This window comes from Schistocerca gregaria, chromosome 5 (genome assembly GCF_023897955.1).
Source record: "Schistocerca gregaria isolate iqSchGreg1 chromosome 5, iqSchGreg1.2, whole genome shotgun sequence".
Taxonomy (NCBI): domain Eukaryota; kingdom Metazoa; phylum Arthropoda; class Insecta; order Orthoptera; family Acrididae; genus Schistocerca; species Schistocerca gregaria.
In genome coordinates, this window is record NC_064924.1 from 54,726,373 (window position 1) to 54,742,034 (window position 15,662).

Genomic DNA, 15,662 nt, shown 5'->3' on the forward strand with positions numbered 1-15,662 from the left:
AATATGCGGATATGGCTCTAAGCACATCTCAGGTAATCAGACCTCTAAGAACTACTTAAACCTAACCTAAGGACATCACACACATCCATGCCCCAGGCAGGATTCGAACCTGCTACCGTAGTAGCAACGCGGTTCCGGACTGAAGCGCCTAGAACCACTCGGTCGCAAAGGCAGGCAAAATGAACATATCCAGATGGCAGTAGTATCGCTTGCCAAGGCATAGAAGAGTAGTGGCTTGGCGGCGCCGTCATTTGCATTCAGGTGATTCATATGAAAAGATTTCCGACGTGGTTATGACCGTACGACTGGAGTTAACAGACACTGAACGCGCAATGATAGTTGGAGCTAGACGCATGGGACAATCCACTTCCTAAATCGTTAGAAAAATCAAATTTCATAAGTCCACAGCGTCAATAGTGTGCCGAAAATACCAAATTGCAGGCATTTTCTCTCGCTACTGACAACGCTGTGTCCGACAGACTTCACTTAATGACCTAGAGGAAAGGCGTTTCCGTAGAGTTGTTCCTGCTAACAGAAAAGCACCAACGCGTGAAATAACCGCAGAAATCAATGTGGGACCTACGATGAACGTATCCGTTAGGACTTTTGGGCGAAATTTTGGTTTAGTGGCCTAAGGGGTCACAGGACAAGCGTGAGAGCATTTTCTAACAGAACATCGTCTGCAATGCATCTCCTGAATTAGTAACAACAACAGTTGGACCCTAGGCTACTGGTTAGGTGAGTCCCAACCTCAGTTGGTAATAGCTGATGGCAGGGTTCATGTGCGGATCGGACTCCACGAAGCCCTGGACCCAAGATGTCAACAAGGCACTTTGCAAGCTGGAGGTGGCTCCATAACGGTGTCGGCTCTGTTTACGTGGGACAGAGTGGGTCATCTAGTCCAATTGAACATATCATTGACTGAAAATGCTTATGTTCGGCTATTGGAGACCATCTGCTGCTATTCATGGACTTCATGTTCCCAAATATCGAAGGAATTATTATGGATGACAGTACGCCATGTCTCCGAGCCACAGTTGTTCAGGTATGTCTGAAAAAGAATCTGCAAAATTCAAGAGAATGATTTGGCCACTCAGATCGCTCGACATGAATCACATAGGACATTTATGGAACATATTGAGAGTTAATTTTGTGCAGAAACGTTGCTTATTAAAATATTCACAGTGTAAAACGAAGAACATATGTCACTTGGAAAATTAAGTTAGTTCTTTGACAACTTGTTCCTCAATATTGTCTCAACATACAATTGCCCTTGTTCCCGGGTTCGATTCCCGGCGGGCTCAGGGATTTTCTCTGCCTCGTGATGGCTGGGTGTTGTGTGATGTCCTTAGGTTAGTTAGGTTTAAGTAGTTCTAAGTTCTAGGATACTGATGAACATAGATGTTAAGTCCCATAGTGCTCAGAGCCATTTGAATCAATATACAATTTTCTTCTTCTTCTGAATCTTTTCTGTACTGACGCCTTGGCAAAACTGGTACACGTTAACCCCCTCCTTATTTATTTCCTTTGTTTTTCGAGTAAACTTTTCCCCACAGCTTCGCTCTCGTACGTGTTCGACACACATATTGCACACATCATCTCCTCCTCCTGCCCCTCCCTCTGTCTATATACCGCCTCCCCCATCCCCTCCTGCACAGCCACGCCCATTTGGCCATGTAGCCCTTGCAATACATCCCGATACTGCATATGCAATTCGTCTCCTTTCCCCCCTATCTGTCTCCACCCTCTCTATCGCCGTCGCCTCCTCGTCCTTTACTTTTGAATCATCGTCTCGTGCACCATTCTCCTGTCCATCTCATCCAGCCACAGTCTCTCCATTTCCATACCGTCCAGACCCCTCCCTCAGTCCATCCACTTCTCTATCCATCTCAATCTTTCCCGAGCCCATTCACCCGTTTAGCAGCTTCAAAACAGGATAATAAAACAGACCGATACTACTACCAAAAAGTTCTTGTCAAAGGATCATTGAGTTGGAGCGAGATCGTGTGATAGGGGTACGAGAAGCTGAATCCTCCACCTGCAACACTGCAAAAAATCATGGCAGGAACGTAGTCACTCAGCATGATTGCTGGCAGTAGTTGGCACTAGAATGTACGGTCGCAAGAAGACCCGCATCATACATGCACGTGGCGCTACCAAATGAGAAGACAATTGTGTTCGGCGTATGGTCCTGGTACATCGTACTGCATCTGCAGCAGCAATCTGAGAAGCATTTAACGCCACAAGGAACTGTTATCAATCGTTTAATGGCAGCTCCGAGATAGACGCCTGTAGCATCCAACCCAAATCACCGCCATTTGCGACTTTATTGGCGTCAAATAAGGTGAAGGTCGGTTGTGTTTTCTAATGAAAGTTAATTTTGCCTAAGAGCAAGTGTTGATTAGGACGAAGCCAGCTGAGGGCCTACGATTAACCTGTCTGCGAACTAGCTACACTGCACCTAACCTAGCAATATGGTCTGGGATGCGATTTCCCAAGCACACTGACTGCAAAATTGTGTCAGTCTGGCATTTCTGCTTGTTGTGCTGTCTTGCATAAACAGCATTCCAGGGGGAGTTTTCCTACAGAATAATGCTCGCCCACTTATCGCTGTTGTAACCCAACATGCTTTACAGAGCGTCGACGTGTTATCTTTACCTGCTCTATCACGAAAGCTTGCTTCAATCGAGCACATATGGGACTGAATCTGACGCCAACTACAGCGTCTTTCACGACAGCATTAACCGTTTCTGTACTGCCGACTAAGTGCAACAGGCTTCGAACTACATCCCACAAACTTACATTCGACTCCTGTACAACACAATACTAGCACTCCTGCATGCTTATATTTAACATTTTGGTGGTTACACCGGTTATTAACGTACTAGCATTTCACATTCAAACTATCTTTCTCGAGCTTACATTGACCTATAATCTTGCAATGTTGATCGCTTGAATAAGTTAGACAAATGTGTTCCCGAAATTCCATTACGCTTGAGTGTTTTTATTTTATATATATATATATATATATATATATATATATATATATATATAGATATATATATATATATATGTGTGTGTGTGTGTGTGTGTTTTTTTTTTTTTTTTTTTTTTTTTTTTTTTTTTTTTTTTTTTTTTTTTTTTTTTTTTTTTTTTTTGCTGTGGAAGACATTTTCTGTCAGTGTATATTGCAGAAATCTCTCTGTCCCCTGTCTACCTCTTCCTCCACTTATCCATCTGTCCACTTTATCCTCACATATTTATCTGTCCTTCTCCTCCTTCCCATTCTGCCCCTCCATCTTCTGCTCGCCATTGTTTTTGTCTATTTCTGACGTCTTCTCTCTCTGAGCATACATTCCTTCATCCTCCCTTGGTACATATCCTCTTCTACTAGTCTCTTCAACTCCTCCTCCCCTCCTTCCTTCCTTATCCACCAGTCTGCTACTGATCTACAACTTCTACGAGTCTCCTACATTGCCCTCTTCTCGCCTCTCTACCCGTCCTCCTGTACCTCTCCCCGACGGTCACGTTATAGCTCTGTCTTTTATATAACGTCTCTTGTTCCCTCTGTCAATCCCTTTCTCATCCTTGTCTCTGGCCATCTTTTCCACACCCTCTTTGCGTCCATTTCGCGCTCCTCCCCACTACCTCTGTCCACATCCTCTTTTCGTCTCACTCTGTGTATATCAATCTCAACCGTCCCTTAGCCAAGCCAATCCATACGTGTAGCCCCAACAAAACAGATCGATAAAGCAGGGGAACACTACTCCAACAGGCCTGCCAAGCACCACAGCGGCCTACATGCTGGAGACTGAAAATCGTAATGCAGGACGATAATGATGGCGCATATTATTCCCACACAACACAACTGTCATGTATGGCAGCCTGAATGTCAAGGGTAAAAGAACGAAAAGCTCTGTGCACGTAGTACTACATCAGTATCACGATCTGTATCCAGACAGGCGGCAGCCACGTAATCTACATAACTTCCCTCTCAGAACTTTGGGCGACTGTTAGTAAACAGAATAATACAATAAAAATACAAGGTAATATTGGCCATGAGTTACACAGTATTCTTGTACCAATGAATACTTTATTTCTGCCATACGTATCCAAGTGTCTTCATTCTTTCTTTGCGTAATTAGCGGTGTAGTCGCACAGGTTTTGTATGTCTCCGTATGATTATTCCGTTTATAGTACTTAATCTTTCGTAAATGGTTAACTGAATGAACTCACGGACACATCCAAAATCTCTGTAAATTACAGAAGAAGAAGAAGAAGAAGAAGAAGAAGAGGAAGAGGAAGAAGAAGAGCCTCCGATAACTATGACAGAATTGAGGTACATCTTGGACCAAAAACACCACGTATCTCATGGCCAATTTGTATTGTTTACTGTACGATTCCCCTCGCTTACAGTTACCCAAAGCTCTGAGAGGGAACTCACATTGATTACGTGGCTGTTGCCTATGTGGAGACTGTTCTTCAAACGGTTGTAATGTGGGTTGCATAAAACGAATCGGCTGGGAAAGATAGCTTGTATAGGCAGACTTGCTACGTGTAGCCGTAGAGTAATAAAGTCTTCTTTAAATCAACTGTACTAGAAGACGTTGTGGGACATTGCCTATGATAATTATCGAATGAGTTGTTTCACATAACATGCTGACCACCATGATAGAATCAATGAATTTGAGTTTTGTTCACATACAGTGGTATAACGTGATTGCTGTTTCTCAAGGCATTATGAAAGAAGTGACCTCTCCTTGGTTTCTAAAAGGCACTGACAAATGCTGTTACCCAGAAAAAAAGAAGATGGCGAAACTGAAATTAACAATAAAACTTATATGCTCGTCCAAAAATGATGACACTGTGTCAATGTTTCACACTCTTATACACGTGAAAACGTGATGACCGCTTATATTTCGTTAAGTAGGGGTAAGGTTACTGCTGCAACTGCGTGGGTTATTCACCAATTATTTCTGAGTGCACCTTACTTTCTCGTAACCTGTTTTATTTTTTTACAGAACACACCACAAATAACATAAAAACGCACATGAAAGTCGGTGTCACTTCCTGAAATATGACAAACAGATGATAAATAGCTCTAATTTTAGATCAGTCACTTATTTTTAACAACTTATCAGTTGCACAGCGTCGTGTTTCTGCAACACGTATGTTCACGCACCGTTAGAGCTGTAAGGATTCAGACATGCAGGTGAAGACAACATCACGTAACACACATCCCGAACTAACCAGTCACGTAAAGCTCTTAAATCAGTAGCACCAATAAGTGCTCTAAATTTAGAGTCATAGCTGGAAGTAACATTATGATCACACGATCTACATATCAGCCTAAAGCGGTCCAGTGTTCAGACCAGCATTACAGTCTGAAGCGATTCCTGATATAAAATATGTAATAAACCAAAGTATACTGGAACAGCGAGTGGGTCATGCAGCTCTTTCAAACACACTAATGCAATATTCGCTTCCTAGTTTCCCACGTCCAACAATATTTAATGATACTGGATACAAAGACAGATGCTTGATTATGAAGATCTCTTCCTGCACCTACGGTGCACGAAGAAAGCGGTGACATGCTATACTGTAACAAGATAGCAACAACAATGCTTGAAGTGTGCATATCACCAGGAGACAGTCAAGTGAGGATAAAACTGATAGAAACGCTTAATGCTCAAAGTGTGAATGCGTTTCTGTGCACGGGCCTAGTTATTTTACATGAAGAAACACTAAGTGTCTTTGTATGGATCCAAACTTGTGTATCCTTAGTGTTTCTGTGAAAGAAAGTTGTATGTTGTTGCAAGTTATGGATTTATTTACTCATTTTGTAATTTGATCTCTGAGAATTTTATGGATAACTTTAAGCACGTAGCACAACGGCTCTCTTGACGTGCCTTCCAACACCATTTGTTTAGTACAAACGATGCACAAGAAGCTGGAAATCTCATGAATCCAGTCGAAAACTGCGAGTGAAATCGTAAATGTAATCCGAACAAGGAACAGTTAAGTGCCTCTTCGCTGAAGTATCAAAGGTCATGGGCTACTACGTAACATCGTGACGGACCTCCATATACAGCACAAAAGCGTACAGGCTGACCGCGTCTGCTGACTGATAGAGACCACATATAGTTAAAGAGGGTCGTAATGTGTAATAAGCAGGCATCCATCCAGACCAACACACAGAAATTCCGAAATACTTCAGGATCCATTGCGAGTACTATGACAATTAGGTGGGAGGTGAGGAAACTGTCATCAAGGCTAAGAGTGGGCCAACACGGTACTGAACACCAGCATTACCGATGGAGGGTGCCACGAAATTTTAAGTCATTTTCAGCCAGGTGTCCGGATACTTTTGATCACAGAATATGTCCACTTGTTACTTGTTGCCAGCCCGGGGTGGCCGAGCGGTTCTAGGCGCTACAGTCTGAACCGCGCGACCACTACGGTCGCAGATTGGAATCCTGCCTAGGGCATGGATGTGTGTGATATCCTTAGGTTAGTAAGGTTTAAGTAGTTCTAAGTTCTAGGGAACTGATGACCTTAGAAGTTAAGACCCATAGTGCTCAGAGCCATTTGAAACATTTTTGTTACTTGTTTATACATTTGATTCAGAGGATGTATCATTTGTTTGCTGTCATATGGTAATAAACTATATTGTTTTTGTTACTGCTAGTTTCCTAGTGTACTTAGTTAAGGTTCTTCGTTGACATATCCCTGAGAGGTGCGGTAACCGTACATTCATGCTTAATCGGGCGACTCCTAGTAATTTTCTCCTACAAGGTTAGTGATATGGGCCGAGCAAATTTCCAGTGGGCTGGACATATCTAATTGGGCATTAGCCTCGATAATTTGCGCAAAGCAGTTTTAAATGCCCTAAGTTTTTATTTATTTATTTTTGATTTTGCTATCCACCTTGCTATACGAAGGGCACGTGTTGCTGAAGGCTGCTCATCATTTGTAATGTTGTCGGGTCCTCTCTGACACACACACACACACACACACACACACACACACACACACACACAAGTTGAACATCTGTGTAGTGACAAGCCGGTATAAAAGGACAATGTCCTTAAATCATCGTTTTGTAATGTAACACTTTATAACCCATGTCCAATCTCTGAATATTATTGAAGAAATATTATTCATATGACAATTATTATTGAGTCTTTTAAACAGCTGGCGTGTTTTTGATGATAAATTTAGTCTTAAATATTAAAATTTTTCCGGTAAAAAAAATGCTTTTTCAGATGTTGCGACAGTTGAGACAGACTTTAGTTTTATATTTTGCTCCTTTCTTTATCTACTTTCGCATGTCTACACTGCTGTGAAGATAAAACGAGAACACTAACACAGAAAGGATTTAATAACAAAGAATAGATGGCCACCTTGCAGCTGGTCATCTTGATCCAGTAGTACAAGGTAGTAACCTGTCGAGGTGCTTGATGGAATGCTTTGTTTGTGGCACAGCAAAGAACCTTGGGCTAAATGTTATTCAGGTTAGAGAGAACTTAACTGATTATGGGGACAAGAAAGCAATATGGTCCAGACAATTTGCATGGGAAGGAATGTCTCTCCATACTCGGGGAGATGAAAATAATTGTGCATATTCTTTATTGTGTTGTCAGAGTTGAGGAGAATCATGTGAAATGGAAGAAGCTGCCGTAAAAATTCTGGACATACAGTTACATCTGCTGCTACAGAGCGTTCTTTCAGCAGTTTTGACTGATCCATAACAAAAATAAGAAACACACTGACGTAAAAGGGAGCTGCATAAATAACCTACCTGCCCTGTAACTGAAAGTTGATGAACCGAGCAGGAAAACAACGCAAGACTGTTGATCCCAAGGAAAAACTCATACCAAACAGCCCAAGCAAAGTCAAAATGGAAAGGAAACCAGAAGTCAGCAAGGAACCAGACTCAGAGGAATCTGAGACAGAGTCGGAACATAGTATTAAGAAAACAATCTTAATAGCGTTTTTTGTTTGTTTAGTGCCGACCGGTTTCCACCCATCCCATGGGCCATCACCAGGGCGAACATACCGCTGGTCGACTGCTGGTGGCAGAATACCTTGGTCGACGTGACACCACCACAGTCGACCAGCGGTATGTTCGCCATGAGTATGGCCCTTGCGATGAGCTGAAACCGGTCGGCACCAAAAAGAGAGCGATTTACACTCCTTCCTTAATACTGAGTTAATTTTATATCAATCGCTGTTACTCCACAACCGTGTTGTCCAAACATCAGAATCGGAACTTCCTGATTCTTCTTCAACTTACGAAGATCACGAAACTGATTGAGAAATATTTTTTTTGTTTTGCGATAGTGTAAGTATAAGTGAAAACACTACCTACAATCTAGCTACTTAATGTAAACTATATTTAAATTCAAAAATTTGTTCCCAAGAATTCACCTCATTAGAGACGTAAAAATTTATGTTTACAATCCAATTTATTTCCCCTAGTAATTCTCCCCTAATTGTTTAGCAGCATTTTAAACTTGGTTACACAACAACTAAAGAAGAAATGTTGCAAAACACATTTCAAAAAAAGAAAAAAGCTTCAGCTTAAAATATGTTGTAAGAGCCAATTATCAGTTAAAGTTTAAAATGTATAAATTGTCGGAGTATTTATGCTGGATATCTGCCCCAACTTATAAATGCCCAGGCATTTTATACCACTATAGAAGGTGTTATCTATTTCGAGTAACCTTCACTGTAGGTCGCTGGGGATCGGAATTACAGCATTTTAGGGGTGTGCTGAACAGCTCGAAACGAGGACAATGGAATGTAATCGAATTAAATCGGGTGATGCCGCGGGAATTAGATTAGGAAATGAGACGCTTGAAGTAGATGAGTTTTGCTATTTTGGGAGCAAAATAACTGATGATGGTAGAAGTAGAGAAGATATAAAATGTAGACTGGCAATGGCAAGGAAAGCGTTTCTGAAGAAGAGAAATTTGTTAACATCGAGTATAGATTTAAGTGTCAGGAAGTCGTTTATGGAAGTATTTGTATGGCGTGTAGCCATGTATGGAAGTGAAACGTGGACGATAAATAGTTTACACAAGAAGAGAATAGAAGCTTACGAAATGTGGTGCTACAGAAGAATGCTGAAGATTAGATGGGTAGATCACATAACTAATGAGGAGGTATTGAATAGAATTGGGGAGAAGAGAAATTTGTGGCACAACTTGACTAGTAGAAGGGATCGGTTGGTAGGACATATTCTGAGACATCAAGGGATCACCAATTTAGTATTGTAGGGCAGTGTAGAGGGTAAAAGTCGTAGAGGGAGACCAAGAGCTCCACTAAGCAGATTCAGATGGATGTAGGCTGCAGTAGGTACTGGGAGATGATGAAGCTCGCACAGAATAGAGTAGCATGCAGAGGTACATCGAACCAGTCGCTAGACTGAAGACCACAACAACTGAACAGCTCAAGCGACACCGCACACTGTACCAGACATCTGGTGGCACTTACACGCGGGAACCAACACTGTAGTTGTCGAATCCAGGCCACACATCACTACTGCATTGGGTTTCGATGGTGGAGCAACATGCTACTAACCAGAAGAGGATAATTCCTTGGCTGATGTGTGTACTTCGTTTCTAATACGTGATCCAGGCTTGGACCTGGCTCTGTTTGTTGTCGCACGTCACATGTGGCAACGGGCACCATATCCGAGCAGACGTGTATCGAACCAGAGGCAGCTCGTGCCTCTTCGCAGGCGGCGCCCGTTGGCCCGCCTTTCATTAGCGCCGGCGCTCATCCAATTGTGGTGAGGCCAGGCCAGGCCAGGCCAGGCCAGGCCAGGCCAGGCCAGTGTCTGGTGTCTCCACGGAGCGGCCTGCCACGCCCTAATTGCATCCGGCAGGCCACAGGACGCCCAGACTCCAGAAGAGGCTCCAGCCGACGCCCCACGCTTTATTGCCGTCGTTGGCTTCCTGGCCTCTGTCATCGCCCTCTCTACAAACTGCCGTCTCCATCTCTGTAGCCCGATCATAAAGCGTGTAGGCACAACACGTAGCCTACTCCGAGCCTATCACTTCGCTCCATAACGTCAGCTAATTCTCAGGGGCAGTTACCCATCTCTCGAAAGAGATGTACACACACTGATAGAAGAACAACACTAATCGTCAAATCGTTAGATTAATTCACTGATCAGCAGTGTCTACGGCTGGAGTGTGGTGTACGGCTGTATGTCAAAAATGGTTCAAATGGCTATAAGCACTATGGGACTTAACATCCTAGGTCATCAGTCCCGTAGTCCTAGAACTACTTAAACCTAACTAACCTAAGGACATCACACACATCCATGCCCGAGGGAGGATTCGAACCTGCAGCGTAGCAGCAGCGCGGTTCCGGACTGAAGCGCCTAGAGCCATTCGGCCTCAGCGGCTGGCTCCTATATGTCGCAAATAGTAAACAAACGTTGTCACTTTACTATAAAAATTTGAATGGTTCAACTGTGGAATCTAGGTGAAACTTTGTTTATTGTTTCACAAAACATTTTTGGTACTTGAGGTGGTCAGCGAATGCAATCAGACATCTATGCAAAGATAGGACATTAACAAATATACTTGCAATACGTACACTTAAAAACTGACATTAACGTAATTTTGAAGTCCTGTAGATCCTTCTCTTGTGCTGAGCTATAAAAAACGAGAGTAATATTCTTGATAGAAACAAAGAGTCTTGAATGGTGATATTCTCTGATAAGAAACTCACACGCAGTAAAGTTTAAAAGCGTCTTGCTGCCTAAATGTACTGCTCTGACTCCTGTCTTCCATACTGATGTTGATAAGTTCTACAGCTGTATTGTGCCAAAACTACGGGTCGGTAGTTTAATACGCTACCTAACTGATGTAGTGAACGATAGGATTACCGGTAATGTTGGTAGGGAAATGAAAGAACGTATGAGAAGGAAACTAGGAACCGACGACTTCTTTTTTTTTCGGAAATAACTGTAACAGCACATGGTTCAGTGTTACATCCTTACAAAATATAAAATGCATGTAATAAGTAACCAAATTTAGCTTATCACTTAACTTCTGGGCTTTTATGTAACCAAAGCAATTAGTTTTGATGCATGTACTGTTTATACACAAAAATATAAAAACTCTAGGTATTTCTGTTATTTCATACTCAGTAATACGTTCTTCATCGTAATCAAAGGCAAAAGTTTCATGTTATTTTAGATACGCGCATAAGTTGTTTATGAACATCAGAAACATGTTTTATACAGGTTCGACGAAGCATTAAAGGAATGTTTGATACGTCAGTTTTGCGGTTTTTGAATTTTACCCTTTTTTGAGGAAATTCCGTTTTGTAGCGCTACATTATAAATATGTGTTTTTACTTTTACTACGACATCCCTCTGTTTTATATTACCAATCAACAATTTTCGAATAAAATCAGACATTGGCAATTTCACTTTTGCTGAAAATACTATTTACTTTTAAGTACCACACAGGAGGATAACTAAGTAAAACAAAAACGTTCCGTAGGTAACGAGGCTCTTTATAGATCCTCATTCTATTTGTAAGCTATTCGCCTCTTCCAGTTTCTTGTTACAGCGCAAATAAATCGTCCAAAAGAGGCAACTCCTGATAGGTATGCCACACCTAACGTACAGGTAAAGCTGTTACAATCTTAATGGACCACAGCTACTAGAAAATCTACCGCATTCTTCGCTTACTTACTATAGTTTAATGTAATCTTACAACTTTAGTAAGTTCTCTGAACCTCTGTAGCGAAGTTTTGAATTGCGGCTGGTTCAAAAGTCGCGCCGGACAATCAGAGTCGCCAACTGTGGCGTGATGTCAATTACGCGTCCTATGTTGTCTCGTGTAAGTGCCGGCATGCTGTAGGGAACAGCGAGCCGTGGAAGGTGGATCTCGTCGATGGCGCGCTGGTGAGAGATTAGAAGTGCCGTCTCTCTCATAGCTGTGAGCGGCGCACGCTGCACTGGATGAGGGCGTCGAGGAAGTCGTAGATATCACATTTATAGTTTAAATCAGAAACACTTTCTTGCTATTGGCGTTCTGCATTTATATCCTCTCTACTTTTCCTTCTTGAGCGATTTTCCTTCCGAAGTAGCAACACATTAACTTCTTTAATGGTCTCATTTCCTTACGTAATTCCCACAGCTTCAAGTGATTATATTGAACTGCACTCCCTCCCTCCGTTCCTCCCTTCCTTCTGTCTTACTTTAGTTCATATTTATCTTATAGCCTCTTTCCAAGACGCTATCTATCCTATCCAACTTATTTTCCAAGGCTTCCGCTGTCTCATGTAATTACAAAGTTCTCGGCTAACTTTACAGTTACTATTCTTTCTCTCTGAATTTTGATTCCCCTCCCAAATTACTGCTTGGTGTTTCGCTCAATGTACTCATTGAATATCTGGGAAAGGCTACTGCCCTGTCGCACACTCTTCTAAACTACTGCTTCACTTTTATGTCCTTCGACTAATAAAACTGCAATAATTAGGCAGTAAAAAACGAATAATATCTCTCCAGCATGAAGTTAGCAATATCAGATACTCTTTTAGTTACCTTTCCACAATGTATTTTGAGAGAAATAACAGATAATGATCTGTGTCCACCTCTCAGCAGTCTTGTAGCAACAATCTTTGTCAAGTGTTTTACATAGCTTTTAGTAAGCGATAGACGCTACTTTAATCTAGGCAGAGTCCATTTCATAATAAATCACCTGTTTATATAACGAGAATTTTGCTGCTGCATAGTATTCATTCGCTTTCGATTGTGTGTGGCTAGTCAGCAGTGACATCTCTCTGCTTATTTGCTTCCACGATGACTGGAGCAGACATATAACTGCCAAAAGCACGACTAAAGGGCTAAATTATTTGATAATTTTACCGAGGCACACTCAATGCCTGAGTCAGCAAGTGGTTTATGTAGCAACGTAAATGAATCAGGGGGTTCACAGGTTTCGAACTGTTATTGGAAAACACATGCAATTTAGGAAAAGTATTCTTAAAACTGACTCTTAGGCGTTTTGAAAATGTGTCATGAAACTTCTCCAATTTTATGAATGTAACATTTGTTTGTTCCAGTCCTGCCTTGTGGTTAAATGAAAATTTTAGAAGCTCTAGAAAACTATTCGGTGAATCATAGCTGATTCTGGTGTCACATGACCTAATTAAGTTGCATAAACTAAACCCATGGTATCCTTTTCTTATGAAAGCATCACACTAATAAGTAATTTTGTTAGCCATTGTTAACCATTACTTTATTAATATCCATCTCAAAATTCGCTTCCTTAGTAAAGCGAAGAACATGTCACTTGAGATGCCGTGAGTACACTAAACTACTCTCAGAGCTGAATTACATCATTTGGGCACCACATCTGGTGTCTTTATTTAATCAGATAATTACATGACATCATGGGATGTAAGGAATTTAGAGGTGAGCATAGAAAAATTAGAATAATTGTTAAAATAATACAAAATTGGAAGCTTAGATTGCTTATAATTTGGAAAACTTCATCTGATGTTCTTAAATAAGAGCATTATTAGGAGTAGTTATAAGTTCCATCGTTGTTCGGCATAATTTAAGTAAGTCATTAAGTGCCGCGTTGGCAAATTTCTCTATGAATCGAAGCTATAGGTAACCTACAAGATACACACCAATTTCCGTAAGTAGCTACTAAGCTATTTCCCGTCTCATACTGCATTAGAAGCTGGAGGTTTAGAAAACCAGTAGCGGCCACCATAAGTAACTTAGGAGATATTCTCAGACTAGTGAAGCAGCTTAAAACACAAAGTAAGTCTTTCGGCCCAGACTGTATTCCAGTTAGGTTCCTTTCAGGATACGCTGATACAATAGCTCCATTCTTGACAGTCACATACAACCGCTCGCTACATGAAAGATCAGTACCTAAAGACTGGAAAGTTGCACAGGTCACACCGATATTGAAGAAAGATAGTAGGAACCATCCGCTAAATTACACGCCCATAATATTAACGTCAACATAAAGCAGTATTTTGAAACGTATATTACATTTCGACATTATGAATTATCTCGAACAGAACGGTCTATTGAGATACAGTAAACCCAGATTTAGAAAACATTTTTCTGAAACACAACTAGCTCTTTACTTACACAAAGCTTTGAGAGCTACTGACAATGAATTTTAAATTAATTACGCACTTTTAGATTTTCAGAAGACTTTTGACATTTTAACGCAGAAGTGGCTTGTAGTGAAATTCAGTGCTTATGGAATATCGTCTCAGTTGTGTGACTGGAGTCGTTATTTCCTGTCAGGGAGGTCACACTTCATAGTAGTGGTTATTCAATAAAACAAATGATTTCTGACGTTCTCCAAGGTTGTTTTATGGGCGCTCTGCTGTTTCTAAACGATTTGAGAGACAACCTGAGCAGCCGTCTTAGGTTGTTTGCAGATGATGCTATCGTTTATCGTCTATTATTATCATCAAAAGATCAAATTAAATAAAAAAACGATTTAAAATTGACAATTGACCGTAACTAATGAAAAGTTTAAGATCATGCACATGAGTGCTGAAACGAACCGTCAAACTTCGGTTACGCGATAAATCAGTCAAATCTAAAGGCCATAAATTCAAATAAATACCTAGGAATTACAGTTACGAACAACTTCAATGAGAAAGTACGTAAAGGAAATGTTGTGGGGAAGGAAACAAAACACTGCGTTTTACTGTCAGGACTATTAAATATAACAGATCTACTAAAGAGACTGCCTACACAACCCTTGTCCGTCCTCTTTTGGAGTACTACTGCGCGGTCTGGAATCCTTACCAGATAGGATTAACATAGTACATGGAGAAAGTTCACAGAAGAGCAGTACGTTTTTCGTTATTTACAAACACGGAAGAGAGTGTCTCTGACATGATACGGGATTTCGGGTGGACATAAATAAAAGAAAGGCATATTTCGTTGTGGCGGAATCTTCTAACGAAAGTTCAGTCACTAACTCTCTCCTTCACATGTGAAAATATTTTCTTAATGCCGACCTACATATAGAGAAACGACTACCCTTCCAGCAAGATAAGGAAAATTAAAGATGGTACCCCGGCTGCTGTGACCGAGCTGCTCTAGGGACTTCAGTCCGGAGCAGTGCTGCTGCCACGGTCGAAGGTTCGAATCCTGCCTCTGGCATGGATGTGTGTGATGTCCTTAGGTTAGGTTTAAGTATTTCTAAGTCTAGGCGACTGATGACCTCAGATGTCAAGTCCCACAGTCCTCAGAGCCATTTGAACCATGACAAGGACGGTTACGTCAGCAATTCCCATTGGTCGAAAGCTCATGTGAGGTCATGACTCAGAGAAGCAGTATTCTCCGGACGGACATCAAGGGCAGAATCCCCTGAAAATGTTATCGGCAGACAGGGCGAAACGTTGCCTTATCTAACAGATTCCAGATGATCAGAGCATAGTAGTCCAGAGAATATTAGTAAGCAGTGAAATTTTAATTTTACTAGTTAAAGTTTGTAATTCCATATCGGGTAACATGTCTGGCCTTATAACCCTCATATTCAGTTACAAGAAGCTCTTCTTACAGCAGATGACAAGGCAGCAGTGGGAAGATTACGTAATATGGTGTGAGGTATCGGTGACAGATGGTCTATTCGGTACGCGTATCG